The 20,135-nt window shown below is 36.0% G+C and overlaps 1 protein-coding gene and 1 long non-coding RNA gene across 3 annotated transcripts in view; one reads left to right on the top strand and one right to left on the bottom strand.

The window, feature by feature from the left end:
- The window catches only part of OLFM4 (olfactomedin 4), a 180,609-nt gene that overhangs the window by 160,214 nt on the left and 260 nt on the right, over positions 1-20,135 (top strand). The window lies entirely within an intron of this gene.
- Positions 1-20,135, bottom strand: part of LOC141491142 (uncharacterized) — a 94,149-nt gene that overhangs the window by 2,420 nt on the left and 71,594 nt on the right. The window lies entirely within an intron of this gene.

Here is a 20,135-nt window from a genome sequence, read left to right on the forward strand (position 1 = left end):
CCAGGTTATGAAGGGCTTTCAACTACCAACAAACATGTTTGCATTTGATCCCAGAGGATCTAAGAAGTCACTGGAATTTATTAAGCAAGGTACCTGTGCTTTTGGAAAATCACTAACAACTATGTGGAGTATGAATTAGAGAGGACAAAGAATTAAGGCATAGGGAGATCAGTTAGGAAACTAACTTACAAAAGTGCAGGTGAGAAGTAATGAAGGACTAAACCAGGATCATAGCTACCTCAATGAAGGACAGTTGCAAGGGATGTTGTAGAAAAGAATTCAGCTAGACATAACAATTAATTGGTTATGTTAAGTGAAGGAAGGAAGGAAAGAATGAAGCAAGAAAGGAAACAAGTGATGATTTGTTGTTGTTCAATTGTTTCAATCACGCCCAATTCTTTGTGACCTCATTTGGGGTTTTGTTGGCAATGATAATTAATAATAATTGCTATTGCCCTCTCCAGATCATTTTGTGGATGGAGAACCTGAGACAAACAGGATTAAGTGACTTGCCCAGGGTCACACAATTAATAAATGTCTGAGGTTAGATTTGAACTTAGGAAGTGAGTTTTGCTGGCTTCAGATATGTCTCTATCTTCTATACCAACTAGCTGTGTGCTAAATTCTTTACAAATACTATTTGATTTGATCTTCACAATAGGTCTATGGGGGATGACTGTGTGGCATGGTATGAGATCAGGAAATATGGTGAGTTAGATGGGTTTGCATTTATTATAACTCATTCCCAAGGTGGAGTTCAAAGCTGAATAGGTCAAGTCTTCCAGGCACCAACTCTGGAGGTCTAGCCCCCAGGGTTCTTGTTGCAAATGGGGAGAAAGTAGTAGTAGTAGGAATGATGGGAAATGTTTGGGGATATAGATGCTATTATCTTATTCAAGATCAAACTAAGGATTTTTAGGACAAAAATAAGCAAGACTGCACTTGACCTTAAATATTTCCTTCACTGTCAGTCCTTGTACAGAACTTTCCACTCTCAAGAATTCATTCCTTTGGTCTGTTTTCATTTTTTTGGAGTCTAATTAAAATGCAAATACCACTAGAAAGAGAAGCAACTACCTGAGACTGGAATGAAGCAAATATTAGAAAGGTGACAGGGGAAAGGGAACTATAGTCTAAGAAGAGAGGAAGAAGACAGGAAAGATAGGATTTGTTGACTACCTCTGAGCCTAAGGTCAGATCTGGTGATTGGATTGTCTTTAATTGGATGGGGCATCTAGGTAGCATGCCAATTAAAATTCACACAGTAGCAAACTGAAGGGCACTTATAAAACATATGTATAAACATTGGCAAGTTATAAAGTGAGAGATGTACTGGAGGAACAGTCTGCAAATTATCAACAGAGAAGTGACTGCCAAATCAGTTGTGAGTTATGATCATATACTTTCAAGATGCACCAAATATAAGGAACCTCATCTTCAAGGGCAAGATTAAATGCTGAACCAGATCACTCTGTATGAGTTGATTTCTGTGTGATGAAACTGCGAATGGGAAAGATACTTTTTGCTAATAGTTTATTCTCCCAGAGAGTGTAGTCTTGTGTCTAGGTAGACAGAAAGTAAATATAGACTTAGCAAATCCCAATGTACAAAGTTAGTAAGTTATTTTCATATACTGAAATATTGGAACAATGTTCCTGCAAGTGTGTTTGCCTCTATTCAGGGGGTCTAAAACAAGATAGAGCTTTGTGGGAGATAGTTTGGAAACATATGCACATGCACCTATATGTGTGGATATGCATTTACCTATGTATAGATATACAGATGTATCTATACATATATTTGTGTGTGTCAGAATATATGTATATATATATATTAGATTTACAAGCACAGTTATTTGTTTATATATATGTACAAGTTGAATATATATTTATATATATATTATTTGTGTATATGGATATGCACATACTTTTTTTTTCACTAGACCTGTAATTTGATATACAGTGGAAAAAAATCTTCCATCGGTTAAAAATGCATTTCAACAACTGCTTTGTAATTTACTAGGGAATAATTGAGAGATTAAGGGATTTATCTGGGATCATACAATCAGTGAGTGTCAGATTTAGGATCTGATCCCAGGTTTTTCTAATCTTCTAGACTCGGAGACGTCTCCCTATTTGCTACACTAGAAGTTTTTCCATTTAATTCAATTAATGCACAAACACATTACACAATTAAATTGAATGCACAAACACATAACTCATTATGATATTTTTCCTGATTTGTCAAATATTGAATAACATGCTTTTGTTTCATGCTAATTGTTTTCCTTACAATTCTAATCTGCTGAAAAGTCCAAGCCCAAGCCCAAACCCAAGCCCAAGCCCAAGCCCAAGCTATCCATCTCCAAAAGGCTTTGAGGACACAGAAAATAGCAATCTACAGAGTGAGGGCACATAGTCTTGGGTATGAAAAGTGTATGTGGGGCACCTTTAAGACCTAGGCCCAAGGTTGTTGTGTTTGCACAAACTCTGCCATCCCTGCTGTCCTAGGTTAGAACCCAAGTGAGCAGGCCAATTCTGGTCATATGCCAGAAATAGACCTGTGAGATCATAGAACAGAAGGGTCAGCCGTCCAAGTTTATGCCAATTGCTACCCACAGACATGGCCACAAACCCTTGGTAGAGATCTAAAGATTTGTAAGAGACCCAGGAGCAAAGTTGGAAGCAATTACATTCTGGCTTCCTTTCCTAGCCCTTTGGGACCCAGCTGGCAGTGTTCAGTAAACTTTACTTGGACGCTGTGAGTTATTTGGACTCCGTGAGTTGAGTATGAATTGGACATTCAACTTATCCTTTCACTTTCCTGTTGTGGCTACAGATTTAGCACATAACAATATGAATAATAGAGAATGGGCATGAGAAATTGATCCCCTTTCTGCCTCCAGGTGATTATGTGATGGATACACAGCAAAAGGCAACTTGCTATAATTGAAAAGAGTGATGGATTTGCTGTCAGGGCAGCTGGGTTTGTTTGTTTACAGACAAGTCACTTAACATCTCTGAGCCTTATTTTCCTCCCTCTTAGGAAAAATGTTACCTACCCTATTTATTAATTGAAAGGAAATAACTTTATAATCATTAAAGTGGTCTATAAATGTAATTTTTATGTAAATATTATTATTATTATTATTATTATTAGACACTAACCAAAGTCTGAGAGGTAGATATATGCTATAATGATTAGAAAATCAGCCTAGGATTTTGGAGGACAAGTTCCATTGAGTGCTTGGTTCCCATCTAATATCTCTGTCTTGGAACAAGAAGAAAGCAAACCTTAACAATCAGATCTAGCCAGAGATCAGAACAACAATTAATGGTGAAATTGGGGGCCTCTGTGGAGCCTTTAGAACTGGGAGAAGTGAAAATATGGGTGAATTCTGGAGAACAAATAAATGAAAAGTACTTACTATATGCATAAAAGTGTGATAAATTCTGGTGATATAAATACAAAAAGCAAAGATAGTTGGTTTCTGCCTTCTACATCACAAGAGAGACAACATTAAAGAGGAGATGGCAGCACACTATAAGGTCGTTATTATCTAATCAAATATTGACATGTAAACATGCTCAGAAATTGAAAGAAGTAGTGTGCTCCTGATTTGGCAGACTCATATATGAGAACAAAACTCAGGGCTCTTAGGTACAATGGACCCCTGCAGGTATAGTAGCTTGTAGCACATGGTGATTTAACAGAAATTCTGAAACACTCTTCTTATATGTTATATACAGCTGATTTCTTGAGAAGGGGAATAATTGAAACCATCAACCACCCTATTGGAATTTGAGGAGCACTGCAGGTAGAAATTCATGGGGGATGTGGCTCTTAGAATAGAGGCAGAGGACTACCATCACCTTCTAGAGAACTATGGACCAAGTGGTTCCACTGAGTAGGTTCCCAGCAGGTACTGTCTTTGGCATGGTTCCTTCAAGGTCTTCATGGTCATCTCTTAGTGAAATTCAGTAAGCACCTAAAAGTACACAGACCTCTAATTACAGGTGGGTGTCAATATTTTTGAGGCAACTGTGTGGAGCCCTACTTGTTTTCTCTGATCTTTAAATAAAACTGTTCTTTCTTTGTCCTCTGTAAATAATGAGCTTAAAAGAAGACTTGATGATAGCTCCCTGGGTAATGGATTCTAAAATTATCAGATTTCCTAAGTGATGGTAAGGATGCAGAAAAGAAAATATTTAATCAGTCCCTTTGTTTTGTGTGAAAATGTTTAGTTACAGTTATAGCCCAATTGTAGCTAATAGAAGCAATAAGAAGTCAAAGAAGGAATTTATTGATTAAAGAACTGCCCTATTTAGATCTGTAGCTAAGAAAAATCTCTTTGGAAGATGGAGGAGGGCTCAGAGATGCCAGAGGGAGACAAAGAGAGCAATTATTAGGTCTTTGTCTTAGTCTAAGCAAAATGTCATCATCCTAGATCAATATGATTGTGTGAATAGAGAAAAAATAATCAAATGCAAGAGTTGTGATAGATATTAAATTAATAACTGATTAAATATGTAGTGAAATGAAAACAAGGGAGTTCTTGAGTTTAAGACATTGAGTACTAAAAGAATGATATCTTTAATAGACATAAGGAAGTTTAGAAGAGAAGTGAGTTTGTGGGAAAAGATATGAATTCTGTTTTGAACATAATGAATTTGAGATATCTCTGGGACATCCAGTTTGAAATATCTAATTGACAATCATTAGTATGAGACTGAAACTTGAGGGCGGGGTAACTGTTTGTCTGTCTGTGTACCTATCTATTTATCTATCTATCTATGTATAGGAATCATTAGCATAGAGATATTAAACCCTAAAAGCTGATGAGGTCACAAGATAGAGTGTATAAAAAAAAGAAGACCCAAGACTGAGATTAGCATATACCATTAGGTAAGGAGAGGGTTAAAGGTTACAGAAGGAATGATTGAGTGAGCAATCTGATGAGGAAGATCTAAGTCATGGGATCAAAAGCACAGGTAAAGGGTCATTTTTAGTCTGGAGGAAATGAGCATCAGTAACTCTTTTTTTTGAGTCCAGTTACTTAACCAATTTTGAATTTATCCAACTGTTTTATTGTCTAGTCACATAGGATTATAAATAAAGAGTGGGAGATAACCTAAGATCATGGACATCTATCATTCTTTTCCACAAGGATATTATGAAATCCTATTAAATGCCAAAATTCAGATTTAACATTCTCTTAATTTTTCAGTCCATGAATCCCTTCACAAATATTGAAGCTGAAACCTAAATACTTTGACTACATAATGATAAATCAGGACTCATTGAAAAAGACTGTTGCTGGCAAGACTGAAGGAAGGAGATGACAGAGAATGCGATGGATAGATAGTGTCATGGAACAAGGAACATGAACTTGGATAGACTCTGGGAGATAGTGGAAGCCAGAAGGGCCTATTATGGTCAGTGGAATTATAGACACAATGAATGACTAAACAACAATGTCTCCACAAGGACAAATGTTGGTAGTTTAATATGACTAGTTTATTTCATTTGACAGACAAATTTATACTATGTACAAAAGACTGTGCTGGGAAGACAGGTAAAAATGGAAATAGTTCCTACCTTTGAGGAACTTACATTCTATTGTGGAAGTCAGGGTAAGAAGAATAAAGTATACACAAAACAAATATAATAAAAATAGAGAACTGCTCTTAGTGATCATTATTTAATAATGTATTGTAGATATTTTGCTTAAATCAAAAACTTAAGCTCATCAGCTACAGTGTAAAAAAACTGTAAACCCATTATTGTTCATCAATAGCAATTTAGTATTTACCCAACTCCAATCCTGTGGCACAGAAGTGTTAAACACATGACCAGGATGAACTCCTGGTGACAGAATCAGTAAAACATAATTGGACAATATTTAACAAAATAAGCAAAAGCAACATAGGTAATATTAATTTGTGGTTTTCTGAGTAAATATGAAACAGGCAGATATCCCATCTTTATCTAGGTTTGATACCACTGCTGTGGCACATCTTTTATTGCCCAGGATTTTTAAAAGCTCACTGATCTTATCTTTGTAACTGTATGCACAAACTTTTTTTATCACCTTGGAATATGATTCCTCAGGGGTTTCCATTTCCCCTTAAGCATTTTTGTTCTATGCTCTCCACTCTAAAGACCATTCTCAAAAGAAAAGTTGAGTAGTTCTGCCTTCTTTCTGTGTTTCATCATTATTCCATTTATCTGAGCAGAGTTTAATTTGGATTTAGTGTTGGATTTATTGTTGTGTGCTAAATAGATTTTTGCTTTTTATTCTGCATCATACAAGTGCCCATGTTTTAGAGAAAACAATGATTTTTGGAAGAGATCTACCTGGTTTGAGATTTGTCCTACCGAACACCTTTTAATATGCACTGTCATCTGGATCTTATCAAGGCTTGGCAAGAGGAGATGTTGAAATTCCATAGTTTCAAAATGTTTTGCATTAGGCACTCTTGTTTTTGCATGTAATTGCCTTAAGATATAAAAGAGTCTGATTATAATAACTCCCCTAGAGTAACTATTCTACATTTCTATTCTGCAAGAGAAGATAGCAGGAAATAGCATCACTCTAAGGGTATATACAAGGAGAGAGGGGAGCTAATCCTTAAATATTTGTGCCCTGCATTTCAAATAAGTACTGAATAAAGGTGTGAAAGGATTACCAGTAATCTCATATATATCCCTTAACCTATTAACTGGAATAATTGTTGTACTTAGATAAGAGGCTCTAAAGTATTCCAGGCTAGGTGGCCCTAGGTCAAAATGCATTTATTATTTATTTCCCAAAGTTCTGGTCTCCTGAGATAGGGATGGAAATTTAGCAGACTGGGTCTACCCTTGTCAAGCAAGTGAAATGGTTGTTTCATTTTTTAATCTGGATCCCTTGCCCTGACAGATAAATCTGAAGAGTGGTGTTAAGGATTTGATGAATTGGGCTCCTGGTGATGTCTGTGAGGAACTGAAAAAGATACAGCAGCCTGGGGAGTGTATTCATTGCAGCTCAACTGCAGGCCCTTTTAAGTAATATTGGTAAAGTGAGCCATTACTGAGAGGTCTCCTTTAGGCAAGGAGAAAAGTTTGTCCTGGGCATGTCTTGAATTCAATCAATATAGACTTGTTTCCTGTTTTTGGTGAAATTGCTGGTGGATTCTTAGGCAGAGCCTGAACCTGAATACCTAGGGAGGGAGACCATACCCTTAGAGGGAGGGAGAGAGAGAGAGAGAGAGAGAGAGAGAGAGAGAGAGAGAGAGAGAGAGAGAGAGAGAGAGAGAGAGAGAGAGAGAGAGAGAGAGAGAGAGAGAGAGAGAGAGTGTGTGTGTGTCTGTGTGTTTTTGTGTGTGTGTCTATGTGTTTTTGTGTGTGTGTGTGTCTGTGTGTTTTGTGTGTGTGTGTGTGTGTGTAAGATGTCAGACAGTAAGACACAAAATGCTAGAACACATTGAACTTTTGTATCATCTGTGGAAACATGAAGGGAGAATTTAATTCTAATTCCTGACTTCCTTAAGCAAGTGGAATACTATTCCACACAGTCTGTACTCCCTACCTGCCAATAAAAACTAATCCCCAGGGTTCTATCACAGCAAATCAGATGCCGCTGAATAACAGGATGTGACAAGGGCAAGGTATGATTGATATCCATATGCATATGAGCAAAATAAATTATAAATGCTGGTGTAACAGAGCAAAAATGTGTTTTTAATTACAGAAGAAATTAAACTTTACTAATATTTAATACTTATAATGTAATAATATCAATAATTTGAGTAGATTTTTTGATGTTCTAATGTTATACTCAAACCTCATATGAAGCAGTCACATGTCAGATATGGTACAGGAGATATCCTGCAGGAAGAGTGTGAGTTCCATAATGGGCAATGGTTAACAATGAATGCATTTATTGGTGGCTTTGCTTTCATCATATTACAACATATTACTGTATTATAGAATGCTAAAACAAGACTTTAAAATGTAATGAAACATATCCATTCTCATTGTTCTTACTATATTTAGTGAGAACAAAAATTTTATATTTTTTTTAGGTTTTTGCAAGGCAAATGAGGTTAAGTGGCTTGCTCAAGGCCACACAGCTAGGTAATTATTAAATGTCTGAAACCGGATTTGAACCCAGGTACTCCTGACTCCAGGGCCGGTGCTTTATCCACTGTGCCACCTAGCTGCCCCCAAAATTTTATATTTTAATGAAAGCAAAAAAAGAGTTTGAAACATTAAAAAAGTATTTTAACTATTGCTTTTATCTTTATTTCATCATTCAAAATTTCTTTATGTATGTTTTATAATGTATATAAAATGATAAATAGCATATATGTATATCATATATATGTATGATATACATATACACACGATATATGTGTATATACATACATATGTGTGTATATATCATATATATATATATTTATTTTTGCTTTTGTTTGTTTTGCAAGGCAATGGGGTTAATTGACTGCCCAAAGTCACATAGTTAATTATTAAGTATCTGAGATCATATTTGAGCTCAGGTCCTCCAGACCTGGCCACAGAGCTGGTACTTTATCCACTACAGCACCTAGCTATGTTCCCCCCCCACATATATATGATTTATAAACATATATATACATATGTAATGCAAGAATGACAGATCTGCTTGACTCTTCCTTGTGGAGGAGAGAGAGCCTGTTTCTAGGAGAGTTGTGATGATGTGGAGTGCAGAATGGTATAGAATGCCTTGGAGAGACTATGGGATATATGCAGATAGTCTATAATGAATTTTAATCTGTTGATCACATGGTTAGGAGAAACTGCCCTTTTCATTTAATGGCATAGCTGGATGGCCTGTTTTTTTTTTTAAACAAATCTCTACCCATTTTAAATTCAAATGTTCTCTATCAGATCTGCAGTCACTTGTTGACAAAGTCTAATGAGAGAGTTCATGATGGTAGGTTTTGTGTCTCTTCTCCTCTGAGGACAACTCCTTTGCATTTGTTCTTTTTGCCATCTTAAGTGAAGGATCAGAAAATAGACATCTTGTCTTCTAAATATTGAGTAGGTTTTGTAGCTAAGCCCAGTACTGGAGTGACCTTCAGGAATGACCTCTAATACTTACCCCAGTGGTAGATCTTAGAAGAAGAGCAATATTCTTGACCCTTATGTCTGCTTAGTTTCCTTCTCTTCAGCTTTAGGGAGCTTATTTTAATGGAAAAATTCTGAGTTCAATCACAATTGTCCTGAAAAACTTAAAACATCTAGGTAGAGTTAGGGTTCTCTGCTTAACCATGTATTTTTATTTATTTTAGTTGAACTTGGTCTCTTTGTGATTGAGATAAAAATTCAGTTTACTGTAAATGTTTGGGTGAGGAAACAGTAGATTATATTAGATTATCTGTGGAGGGACAGGCATGAAGGGATGTTGAAGAAAGAGTTGACCTAGCTGGCAACTTCTCTGGACTTCCCTCAGCCTGGGTTTTTCTCTCTGTGATGTTCAGTCCATAGAATCAATGACTCCCCTCAGGATCTTCTTCACCACAACTCAGACTTCCTTTTGCTCTGTGTTTTCTTCAAACTTTGAAATCATCAGGATCTTTTTTTGATTCTAAGATAGCTCCTTCTTTTTTTTTATACAAATTGTTTAAGATACAACTATGTCTCTCACATAATGGCTCTGATTGATTTAAGATGTATAGACCCTCTTCACACTCATTTCTAATTTTTTGATTTAATTTAAAAGAAATGTTTGCATCAGAGCCAGGTGGTTTCAACTCCACCCTTCCACTCTTCCCCTAGCTTTAGTTTTAATATTTGCTGAATTCAGCAAATATACTGGGATTTGTTTGGCAAAGGTTAAATCTTAGATATCTCTTTAGTGATTTGATGAGGATCTATATTATTTAATTTGAAGAAAAGTCTTTGTGGAACAGTTCATAATCAAATTCAATAATTAGCATTCTTCTCTCTACAGAAAATTTAGACTCCTGCCATTGTAGACAAATCTCAGCTCCACCCTCCACTTCCAACCCTAATATAGTTGTCCTTCTTCACAGGCTAGGAAGAAACAAGCTTTTAAAGTCTGTAGGGACCAAAGGCTCCATTTCAAGGCAAGCCAATCCAAACTTTGACAGAATGACCATCATATTCACATGATAATAACAATGGCAAATTATTAAAAACATTATATAACCTATGTAAAAATACTAATTTGATTTTTTATTTTCTTATTTTTGCCAGGCAATGGGGTTAAGTGACTTACCCAAGGTCACACAGCTAGGTAATTATTAAGGGCCTGAGGCCAGATTTGAACTTAAATCTCCTGATTCCAGGCCTGGTGCTCCATCCACTGCACCACCTAGATGCCCCCATAAAATATTAATTTGCTAACCACAAATTAAGCATTGTTAACAGGTTGTATAATATAGGGATGATGCTTATAAAGTATGTATAGAAGGAAGAAAAATAATAAAAAAGCAATATGCAACAATTAATATATGCATTGCCAAATTACATGTATTTTTCATGCAAAGATAATATTGCAAGATTAATCATTGGTAGTATCATTTAGCTGATTTTCCAGTTTCAATGGGACATTGATATGTTAGTTTGGTTGAATAGCTCTTGCTCTTCTGTGTTGGTTTGATCTTTCTGCCCCATGCCAATGCAAGTTGATAATACTATTTGATCATCATCCTCATCAGAATTATAATCCTGACTTACATATGGGTCAGGACATCTCAGAGCATTATTTGCTCATCTAATAATAATAATAATAATAATAATAATAATAATAATAATAATAATAATAATAATAATAATGTCTTTATTTGATATATCTGTTTCTGAGTCACTTTCCAAGTTAGACATACTTGTATAGTTGACAGGTAGTCTCTTTGGCTTAGATTGTATTGAGATGAATGACCATTAGCAGCTTGTCAGGGAGTTCAATTTACATAGTGATAATATATGTTTGGTGGTCTCTTTGTTCATATTGGCTCATGTATGGAGTGGACCTTTTGTGACCTTGAGAGTTTCAAAATGTCTCTTGATTTTCTGGCATTCAAAAATCCGAATAATATTATTTCAGTATTTTGTACTATGGACCACACCATTTGTAACTAACCCAATATCAATGTCCCAAGGCATTGACTGAATTCAGGCCAGCAGAAGCAAAGAGGAGGATATTCATTCAAAAACCATGCTATATTGGGATGTGAACTTAGAGGTTGAACCATATTGAGTCTACCCCATCAGAAGCAAAGATAGCATCAGGAAGAGTATGCCCATATGTACTGGGGAAAATGTTTACTTTTGCCATTGTCACATCTGACCTTTTGAAAAAATTACCTGATGTCAAGCGGTTAAATGAAACTGGAACATTAGTCAGTAATTTCAAGAAATATCAGGGTTTGAGGGGGAGCACAACCAATATGTGCCTGAACCAATGGAAATCATCATGATATACCAGCTCATCAGTATACCCTAAAACCCTGAGGGATAGAGGTAGCATTCTGTCTCGGAGAGGCAGAGTATCCTACCTACAAGAGCATAAAGAAAAATATATAAGATAACAAGAGAAAATAATCATATTCAAATATTAATTTAATTTTTTCCCAGCCCGATTAATGAATCTTCTAAAATCTACTATGTACCTATGAGCCCCAGGTTCACAAGAACTGCTTTAGAGTTTAAAGTCATGATATTATTTAGTTGTTTTCGGTTGAATCTGATTCTTTGTGACCTCATTTGGAGTTTTCTTGGCAGATACTGGATTGACTTGACATTTTCATTTCTAGCTCATTTTACAGGTGAGGAAACTGAAGCGAAGGGTTAAGTGACTTGCTCAGGGTCACATAGTGACTAAGAGTCACATAGTGACTCTCTTACTAAGAGAGAGAGTAAGATCTGTGATAGAGAGATCCAAACTGTTGTACCAAGAAACTTAGATTAAAAAGCCTGTCTTGAGCCTGAGTGCACTAATGATTTAGCTAAGACTATATTGCTACCTTGGTCTAAAAAGTGTGGTGTGTGAGACAAAGGATCTCTAGCTGGAGGCCATATAGCTACAAATGAAGGAATAAGACAGGTCACTTCTTAAGAGGAGGAAGCCAAGAGTATGTGACTTTTTTTATTTTCTATTAGTAGGACCTTTACTGATACTCTGGTTTAGGCAAAGACTGCTGTTATTATAAAAGATCTGTAAAAACTATCTCAGGGTTTTGGACTGAAAGTATATTGTAGAATCCATGCTTATGATTAAGGGAGATTGTTATATGCCTGAGACCAAAACAGAGAAGCTTCAGAGCAATGTACCCAGCTGAGCTGTAACGAAGTGTTCAGTAAGATAGAAGAGACTACATGTCTATCAGAATGACAACTGGCTGAGTAGGGCAACAAACATTTATTAAGTACTAGAACCTATTTTTTTCTGGAGGGGGGGCAGCTAGGTGGTGGAGTGAATATAGCACCAACCCTGGAGTCAGGAGGACTGAATTCAAATGTGTCCTCAGACACTTGATACTTATTACTGTGTGATCTTGGACAACTCACTTTTTTTTTATTTTTATTTTTGCAAGGCAAACGGAGTTAAGTGGCTTGCCCAAGGCCACACAGCTAGATAATTATTAAGTGTCTGAGACCGGATTTGAACCCAGGTTCTCCTGACTCCAGGGCCGGACTCCACCTAGCCGAACCTCTTGGACAAGTCACTTAATCCTGACCGCCATCTCCTATCATACTGATTCATATTTGGTCACTGGACCAGATGACTGGAGGAGGAAAGTAAGGCTAGTGACTTAGCACAGCACCTCCTCACTCAAATCCAGTTTACATCATCATCTCCTTGATGTCAAAGTCTTCTTTGAGAATGAAGGATAAACAGCATGGCTTATCCATATACCAGGAGCCATCCTAAGTTCTAACAATACAAAGTAAAGCAAACTACTAAACAAAACAGGAACTACATTCTAATCGAAGAGGCGTGTAAACAACCAAGAACAGTAAATATTATAAAAAGAATAGATGACAATCTGAAAGAGGAAGTTAATAGTAGCAGTAAAGGACCAGTAGAGATTTCTCATAGAAAGACTGACCCAGGGAAGAGAGTGAATTGGGTGGAGATAAATGGGAAGGAGCAATGTAGTGACATCAAAAAACCTCATTAACCCTATGGTGTTGGAGACATGAGCAGCCCCCTTCCACACACACATATTTTGACTATATGTATTCCCTAGGCAAGTGTGCCCTTCTACGTGAGTACCTTGGACATGTATTTCCTAAATGAATATTTTCCCAAATATGTTCTTTACATATATCCCTTCTTTCCAATGATGATATATATGTATTTGTGCAGAAATGTGTCTTGAATTTATGGGAAATTTATTATTGCAATTTTTTCTTATTATACTTTTTCTTGAAATACTTTTGCTTAAAAATCATTTGTGAGGGCTCATGAGCTGTGGTTTTAGGGTGGATACAGTTCCAAAAAAGTATCTGGCATCAGGGTAACCTCATCTGGGGGACCCACCTTGTTAGTGTGGGGGTGCCCTCAGGTGCTGGCTACATTTTTGCTCATTTAATGAGCAGAATGGGTGTTAAGTGTCAGCTCTACTTTATGCTTTGTAAAAACAACCTAACTCAATTGGTTTAATGAGTTCCTGACATGGTTTGGATTTTCCTACAAAAAGTAAAATTTGTTCACATATTTTGTGGTTGTAATAATAGGAATGATAAGAATAATAACAACTAATTAACAAAATGGTTTTTTTTAAGTTGATGGAGTTTTTATCCACATTAATTCATTTGAATTGAACAATGACCTTGTGAGACAGGTCCTACCTTATTACAGATAAGAAAGGTGAGGTTTCAAAAGTTCAAATGACTCCTCCAAGATCACATTATTAAATAAAAGAGAAGGAACATTTGAAAACTAGTCTTCTTGACATAAAATTTAGTAATCTGCCCACTAGACTATCCTGCCCTCCCAAGGTACTTTTAAGGTTGATATGAATAAATCATATGTGATATATTGGAGAAAGAGAAGAACTTTTCAGTCCTGGGGCTAGAAATCTAACCAGCATTCTTTTTTAATGCTCTATTTTATTCGAGCTCTACAAACACACCCAAATAACCTTGTAAAACATCAATTAAGGGAAGGTGCTGCATTGCATCTTCCAAAACACATAATAAAATTCAGTTTAGGGTAAGGATCACCTTATAAAATGTGTAGTGCTATTTTTCTGCTTGGGCAGAAACAGCTGGCATTTTCTAAGTACCTGAGAAGTAATTTCCAAATGAATAGGGCTATGGTGCTAATCAGGATAGCATATCTAGTATTTTAAATACTATTACTATTGATTGCAAGGCAGATAAAGCTAAAGGAAGAAAAGATTCAGATGTTATGGACAGATATTAACAAAATAAAGTATAGAAAGATCCTGGATTTTCCCAGAATGAGACTGGGATGTAGAGGTACCTAGACAGTGGTACCTATTTACTACAAAGATACAGAAGAAACATAAATACAAACATTTCCCTCCAATGATATTTAGGTGGTCCAATGGGTATATTGGCCTGGAGTCGGGAAGATCTGAGTTCAAATTCAGTCTCAGACACTTACAGGCTATGTAATCTTGGACAAGTCAATTAACCCCTTCCTACCTAAGTGTCCTTAACTACAAAATTAGTTTAACAGCAACACCTATCTCCCAAGGTTGTGGTAAGGACCAAATGTTATAATATTTTTGAAGTACTTAGCATAATTTGTGTTGTATGGCTGTGTCTGATTTTTCATGATTTCCTTTGGAGTTTTTTTTTTTTGGCAAAGTTACTAGACTGGTTTACCCACTCAATGGAGTATAGACATTTAGAGTAAAAAGGAGAGAAGGGGGACAGGGTGAAAGGGGGATGTGGGTGATGGAGGAGAGAATGAATCCTGGGGGGGACTGGTCAGATATAACACATTTTCTTTTTTACTTCTTGCAAGGGGCTGGGATTGGGTAGCTTGACCAGGACCACAGGACTGAGTCTCAGGGGTGGTATGTGGGCTTGGGTCCTTTTGGCTCCAGGGCTGGTGATCAGTCTGCTGGCCACTCAGCTACCCTACAGCACATTTTAGAAGAGGGACAGAGTGAAAGGAGAGAGAAAATATAGTATATGGTAGTGGGGAAGTACAAATGAAGGGAGTTGCGATTAGCAATGGCAACGGTGGAAAAATATGGAGCAGTTTTTGTGATGGACTTATCATAAAAAATGTGATCTACTGGAGACAGAGCTGGTGGTGTTGGAACACAAACTGAAGCACATTTTTTTCTCTTTACTTTATTTCTCATGAGGGTCTATATTTTGGGGGGGTTATTATGTTTACTCTTAAACAAGAATATCTTAGTAATGTATAAAAAATCATTTGTACAAAAATCAAAATAAATAAATAACTTAAAAAATAAACTCAGGTCCTCCTGACTCCAGGGCTGGTGCTAAGTAAACTACTTCTTAATAAATCTTGTTTTCTTTTTACACCTGCAAAAATATATATTTTGATGACTATAAAAAAATAAATGCTTATTCTTTTACCTCTTTACCTTATCTCTTCCTTCCATTCTTGGGGCCACCTTCTCCCCTTTACTACTCTCCCCTGGACTTAAAGGGTTAAAACAAGCAATTTTAACATAGAATTCCTCTCATCAAGTTCACTTTCAAATGGAGCACAGACCCTGGATGAGTCCTTCTCTCATCTACTCCCTGGTCTGGTTCCCTCAGGGCCATGCTGCTAGATTGATTGATCAGCCACAAAACTCAGCACCATCTCCAGTTCCTCAGCTTCCAATTTCTAGTTTGAAAATACAATCTTTTCTAAATCTTTTAATTTTTCTCAGACTTGGTTTCCCATTTTGAAACAGTGTTTTAGACTAAGGCTATTTTCCACTCTGAAAAGTCACGGAATTTGTCGATTGGGGTTGAATGGACTTGACTGTGTCCATCTGACAATTTTTGTTTCAGGAGATTCTAGAACTCATAGAAATTTTCTATTCCTCTATTGAAGTTCAAATGCTAAGAAATAAAATGAGTGTTAAAATGTTTTATAGAATTGAATTAGAGGGAACATCAGGTAAAAACCGAGCTTTATAAACCTTGCAAGATTGCTGTGCAGATGACTAAGTTAATGTCTTGCAAAATGCTTTGAAGATAGAAAGTGCTAATTATTATTATTATTAGCCCCATGACATTTTACCTTTCCCTTTCTTGCCAGTTCTAGACGCAGAATTCTTAACTTCAAGGGGAAATCATTTCCCTTAAAATGAACATTTATTAGGAAGTCAAATGTTAATTTATGTATTTATGGAAAAATAATTTCCTCTCTTGTTCCTGAGTTCAGTTGTACATAGAATTCTCCACAGATAGTTTTCTGAATGTAGGATATTGTGCCCAGGAATGCTATCTGTATACACCTCATTCCATAAATGCTGTTTTCTAGTGGCAATGACTTTTTTTTAGGAGCTATAAGATGTAGGTTTAAAATGATATATAACTATGAAGTAAGGAGACATAAAAAACAAATATATCAGAAAATATACATCAAAATGAGGATTGTCCCCATTCAGAAGTTACTTTGGTGAAATCATAAATCTAGACAACCCCTCCACCCCAAACAAGTTCTTATTCAATTCTGACTCTCAGATCCAGTTTAGCAGTTATACAAAAAAATCATTTTTATTATCTCTTAGTCACACCTTGGGCATGGACAACACCATTATTGACTCCAATAAGGCAAATAACTGGAATAAGGCATAAGAGTTCTTTGGGGGCCATAGATACCTCATTAGATGTCTAATGAGTTAGAAATGCATTTGAAATATATTACAAAAATATAGACCAAAAAAGACAAGAAATACACAAACAACAGGACACCCACACAGTCTTGGGAACATTCAGAATATCAAATGGAAAAAAGTTTAGCTCATTAGCTTAGAGAATATGTTAAGTCTTTTTAGAAGCCCAATTTGATTCAGGTAACTTGGCAAATAGGTCCAAGCAACATAATCCTTTTTGTGTGGGTTCTGTTTTATTCCCCGGTTTTTAAAATGATTCAACTTGAAAAAAAGAACAAAACAAAAGTCTTATTTGTAAAGTCTTTTGGAACTAGGAAACAAGAAAAGCAGGAGGATATACTAGAAATTTCTATTGGCTTCCTGCCACTTTCTAGTCTACCTGATTTGATATCAGTGATGTAGAGGTAAGAGAAAGAGATAATAGCCATCTGGAAAAATAGAGTTGCATGAATGTGAATTATCTTTCTTCAATTTCACATCTTTCTTTCTCAGATACAAAACAAACACTGAAGGTATTAAAAAGCAATATGAAGGTGGAATAAGAGTAAATGAAAAATAATGTAGAGGAAGTTATCTTTAAACTGAGCAGTTTTCCCTTCCTTGCCACTCTATGTAATCTCAGGTACTTTGTATCCTCTAGATCTCATAAATTTTTATTGAAATCCATTTCTGATGCTTACTATGTGTGAAGTCTTAGACAAATCATTTAACTTCTCTGGTCCTCAGTTTCCTTATTTTTAAAATGTAGGAGTTGGGAGGCAAAGTGGCATAACTATCTGAATCTAATGTTGAATGGTCATTAATCATCAAGGACACAAGCAGTTATAGCTGATTGTTTTTGTTTCTGAAGGAAAATAGATTAACTTTTGTCTCTTCTTCTAAGTCTTCAGATGATCTGTGCTTGCCTATCTCCTCACCATCTTCCACATGTTTCCTGGATTTTAGGCACCAAAAGAAGATAGAAGTGTGGAGGGAAAGGTTAAAAAGCAACAAAAAGGGCAACTAGTGGAGGGGATTATACTTGAGAGGTGCTATGATTTTCAAAAGAGACACAAATACTTTGTGATTCTCATTAAGTTGAAGTCTCTGAGTATGGATGCAGCATATTAAACCAGAAGCCACAGGCATATAGGCATCCCCAGGGACTTCCCAATGCCAGCTGGCTAAAGTTCTAGAAATAAGGTTTTTTCTTTTTTTTGTTGTTTTTATGGGGCAATGGAGTTAAGTGACTTGCTCAAGTCACTAGTAATAATCTAGTATCTAATAAATATCTATCTAATAAGTATCTAGAAAGTCTAAATGTCTGAGGACGAATTCGACCCTAGAGCTGATGCTCTAGCCATTGCACTACTTTGCTGTGGCCTCTCTCTTATGACTTTGATGGGAATGTTTGGTAGCATTCAGCAATCAAAGGAGAGAGATAGATTGGTTCAACTATTTCTTCAACCCCTTGAAAAAAATGGGATGAAGATGCAGAAGGTTGGAGAGAGGTAGGGAATAAGGATGGAAATTTGGCCTCTGCCAGAAATAGAAGCAATGACATTTAAACCACTTCAAATGTTAATTTGATTGCGTTTTACTTTAAATTCCTGTTAGTAAATTCCTTTTAGACTATATGCTGAATAAATGAGTTCTTTGGGGTTATGATGAAAAGGGAAAAGATTAGGGATTCAAGAAGGTAGGGATCTAAGCCAAGAAAGTCATGGGTTATTTGAGGGAATTATTCTGTATTTCTTAGATATGAATGTAGAACCTGAACTATAAGGAAAAGACAGATACAATAGAAGGTTGATTATGAGTATTCATTTGGTATCTCAAGGCTGAAAGATCAGCTATACTTTTATATTCTCATTTAAGTGAAGGGGTATACTTTGAGTTTCGAGTACCATGTGGTGACTTACGCAGACATAGAAACTATAGGAATTTCTTCAAGTAACACCCTTAAATGCAATTAATATTGTTTTCATGAGACCCAAATTGAATCTGTGGGATGAGGGTGACATGGTAGCATTAAGTGTTTTATACCTTATGAAGAGTTTGATTAGGATTAAAGCAAATTGAATTTTCTGGTTGAAGTTGACTTGACTAGAAAATCAAATCGACTGGAATAGCCCATACTGGTAACTTAGTATCAGGCAAAACTATTCAGTGAACTGTATGAGGTACTCTTCACCTTTTTATTTTGTTGGTTTCTCCCCTAGGATCTAATATATTAATGCTTCCAATGGTCATTAAGATTTCTAACTGTTGTACCACAAACTGCAGGCCCTTAATAGATGACCTTTTCCCCATCTACACTTATCTCTTTTCTCTTTTTCATCACATCTCTAATCTTAACTAACAGCTAATCCTCACTAATAACATAATGGGGAATTATAGATCAGGATGGGATTACCTATAAAAATAATTTAAATATTAATGCAAGTTTTCTAGATGCATAATACTTTAACCCAAAGAAATGACTATAATATTATGAAATTCACACAGTCTTTTTTGAAAGTCTCTTTCCTGCTCCTACTAGGATTACAGGCTCAATCCAGACTGTGTGGACTTTTAGATTTTAACTTCCTTTTACAAAAAAAAATAACAAGAAAACAAGCTTGCATCAAGAATGTTATTGTTAAATTGACTGGACTTTTTTCCTCCTAAGAAGCAGCAAGAGCTGAAAGCCAACTCAGTAGGTGTACCTGAATGCCTAGAAAGAATCAATGACGGAATTACAAAACGTTTTTGACTTTACAAATAAAAAGGATTTGGCTTAAGGTACCATTACTGGAATATGCTCTTGAAAAACGTGTTGTTTTTCCAAGAGTTCAAAGCACTTTAAAAATGGTGCTGTAAAATATATGTTTATTGGTTTAAGAGGCTGTGTATGGTAAATAGTGGAAACAATGCTGATGGTAAATTAGACCATATTTTGTTTCAGTTCTTACCTTGCCCTCAGTCATTGAATAGATATGGCTCCAGACAAAATGAGATCTGGGAAACAATCTTAATTTATAAAGACCAAAGACATCCAGTGCATCCTGGGTCATCTCCAATCATCATGATTTTTGACTTGCCATTGAACTTCAATACTCAGGAGGAAAAAAGCAAGGTTTACATATTTTGGAAACTTTGCCTTACTTAAAAACAGCTCACTCACAAGTCAAGACATCAATCTCATGATATTCTTGGTTCATTTTTAAAATAAAGGACAAACAATGACAAGGGGAGTCAAGAAAATCTTGGGTTTGCTTTAGTCTTCCTTCTGATACTTTTTAGCTCTGCTAGCCAACCCTCCCATCTGTAAAAAAAAGAAAA

Source organism: Macrotis lagotis, chromosome 6 (genome assembly GCF_037893015.1).
Source record: "Macrotis lagotis isolate mMagLag1 chromosome 6, bilby.v1.9.chrom.fasta, whole genome shotgun sequence".
NCBI classification, from domain to species: domain Eukaryota; kingdom Metazoa; phylum Chordata; class Mammalia; order Peramelemorphia; family Peramelidae; genus Macrotis; species Macrotis lagotis.